This window comes from Pezoporus flaviventris, unplaced genomic scaffold, assembly GCF_033815535.1.
Source record: "Pezoporus flaviventris isolate CSIRO_AGI_PZ_B2104156 unplaced genomic scaffold, CSIRO_AGI_Pfla_v1 ptg000047l, whole genome shotgun sequence".
NCBI lineage: Eukaryota > Metazoa > Chordata > Aves > Psittaciformes > Psittacidae > Pezoporus > Pezoporus flaviventris.
Genome location: NW_026892595.1, coordinates 16,476,505 through 16,479,327, shown reverse-complemented (window position 1 = coordinate 16,479,327; position 2,823 = coordinate 16,476,505). Strand labels below are relative to the sequence as shown.

The 2,823-nt window shown below is 64.3% G+C and overlaps 1 long non-coding RNA gene across 1 annotated transcript; it reads right to left on the bottom strand.

Annotated features, from left to right (window-relative positions):
* Window positions 1-212: 212 nt before the first annotated feature.
* On the bottom strand, window positions 213-1,870 carry LOC133277003 (uncharacterized). Its single transcript, XR_009746069.1, has 2 exons — window positions 1,765-1,870; window positions 213-855 (listed from the first exon to the last, which is right to left on the bottom strand). It is a non-coding gene; the product is annotated as an uncharacterized LOC133277003 (long non-coding RNA).
* Between the last annotated feature and the right edge of the window lie 953 nt (window positions 1,871-2,823).

Sequence of the window (2,823 nt, the reverse complement as noted above, 5' to 3'; positions counted from 1 at the left end):
TAACTTAAGCTCTTGCAAAGTATGCACGGTCTCCTGCAAACATTCACATGCCCCAGGCCTTCTACTTGAAGGCACGAGTGGTACAACCTCCCCAGCTGCTCCAGGAGAAATCAGGTCTCCCTTCTGCTCCCAGGCAGTTGCTCCTCACCAGCCCCCCAGGTGCTATTTCTAACTTCTCAGGAATAGGAAGGGCATGTGGAATTGGCTGGTGCCAGTTTTGAAGGAAGGAAAACAAATTTTATTGAAGCTGTAAGATTTCATACATCCTCTGTAGGATGTATGTCCTACCCTCTGCAGCACTGTGAGTCCAGAAGGGTAATTATATGCTTTTTTCCGATACGAAGTATTTTAGTTTGTACAGCAGTGTATGCATTTTTTTTAGTTATTCCAGATTGGTATATGATGCCAAGTCCTCGACATGCACTGTTTGAGTTATAAACCCACTTGGTTAAATTACCATTGCACTCTCTCCCAGTTAAACCACCATAAGAGCTGGTTCTGGAGCGGGACGATAATCATCCTTGATGTCCAGAAAAGCATAAACTGGAGGGTACTGGCTGGGAGAACTGGGAATTAGGCTCCAGGTGTGTGTTCTCCCCCATGGAGACAGGGTAGGTCGGTGATTATTTTCTAGTGTGGTCAACTTCAGTATTTGTAGGGCTTGGCTCCGCAACAAGCGTCCTCTGCACCCGAGGACGGGCTGACTGCAGACCCAGCTCCTCTGCACACCCTGACCCGCGCAGCTTCAGCGCAGGTCTGCGCGGACAAGACTCTGCTGGGGGTAGGGGTCTTCAGCAACGAAGTTTCGTGATGCTTCCCGAAAGCATTCATGGGCGCTGACTTCCTGTCTGCGCTCTGTGAATGGAAAGTATCAAAAAGGAAAGCAGAATACGCGCTTTTTGGGGGTGGGAATGTTATTTCCCAGGACCGCAGAAAAAAGAACCTAAAAACCCCAACCAACCAACCAACCAAAAAGCAACAACCCCCTAAAGGGTTATTTCCCAGGGCCGAGCCCCAGGAATGAGTCAGGCTCCTCAGTGCTGCCGCAGCCGGCTGCGCCCGCGCCCGTGCAGCTCCGAGCACAGCGGCGGGGCCAGGGCCGGGGCCGGGCCCTGCCCGGGACCCCCCGGGGCAGTCGCCCCGGGCCATGCCTGGCCGCGGCGCTCGCGGCGACCCTTGCGGTATGCGGCTGCCTTTGGCAGAGGCACATGAAGGATTTCATTGAGTGTGAAGACAGAGAGCAGAGACAGAAAGCAGAAGGAGGCGGCTGCAGCCTTTGTAGTCGGGGAGGAATGCGGAAATGTTGAAGCACTATGTCAAACTTTTTTGAAACGGGGTCAAGTCACATTCAGCCAGCGTGGGAAAGCAGGGAAAAAACTTGAGGAGAGGGGGAGAAAAAAAAAAAAAAAGGCAGCAAGCTGCTGCTGCTCCCAGGCTGAGCAGAGGCCGAGACAGCGAGCGAGGGGAGGCAGCGCAGCGCAGCGCAGCGCCGGAGCAGCTGCTGCGGCGAGGGCCGGCGCCGAGCCCCGCACGGGCAGGCTGCGGCCGGCGGGGCTGCGGTCGCGGCGCTGCAGCTTCGCGGGGGCCGCCGGTCGCGATTTTTCTTTCGCGTTTTCGTTTTCCCCAGGCAAGGGGGGGGGGGGGGGGGGGGGGGGGGCGGAGCGGGCTTAGGGGGACGAGTGCGAGCTGCCTTCTGCGCCAAGGTGCAGCCCGGCGGCGGCTGGAGGATGCGAGCTGAGGGCGGCCGAGCCGCGGAGCAGCTACCTGTGTGGCCCGGGCGGCCGCTGCCGGGACCTGCCGGAGACATGGCCATGTGAAGGGGCAGACCCGGGGCCGGCTCTCCACCCTGCCTCGTTCAATGTGAGGTTTGTTTTAGGGAGGACTCACCCCCTCCCTCTCCAACCCCCCACACCCTCGGGGCTGAGGATTATTTGGGGATCTGGTGGCGGTGCAGGCGGCCGCGGCGCACACCAGGTAACGTGGGGCGCCCATGTGCTCCGCGCACCCGGCCCGGCGGCGTGGCCCACAAGCTGCCCCCGGCTTGCAACCCCTCTGGGACGGCACCGGGGACGCGTCCCTGCGGCTGCCGGGGGCAGCTCGCCATGCCGTGCAGCCGCAGCCCGCCTTGGGATCGGCGTGGGGGCGCCCCCCGTGTCGGGGGCCGCGAAGGGGCCGCGGGCGAACGGGTTGCCCTCCTGGGGAGCCACCGGGGGGGTTCCCTCCGCCTCCTGTCGAGTGGCCGAGCCGGTTACTCACCCCCCCCCACACACACACCGTCCGTCCCCTGAGAGGAAGCGGGGGTACGCGCTTCCCCGCGTGTCCCCCGCCGCCACCCCCCGCCGCGTGTGGGGCGCCCGCGGAGGGAAGCTCGGTGCCGAGGCGGGGGGGGGGGGGGGGGTTGGGGCCGTGGCGGGGGGGGCCACTCGCTGTGTCCCGGCGTGCCCGGGGAAGGCGAGCGCTGATTTTCCGCCTGGAGCCGCGGCCGCGCGGAGGCAGGCCCGTCGACCCCGCGGCCACGCACACGGGCACCTCCGCTGCCCGCCCCTGCCCGCCGCTCGGGGGCGCCCTCCGCAGCTGCGCGGGCCGGGATGCGGGCCGGGGGCTCCGGTGCAGGTGTCTGTCGTGGGTCTGTTTGTGTGTGCGGGTCCCGGTGGCGGGGCGAGGCGAGGCGCGGTGGTCCGCGCTCGGTGCCGCCCGGTGCTGCGGGGGGCGCCGGGTTGCACGGGGCTGTGAGGTGGCAGCAGCTTCGGCGGTGGCAGCTGGAGTCAGTGAGGAAGGCGGCCGGAGGGGGGGTGAGGAAGGGGGTCGGGGTCGCTTCAGGCT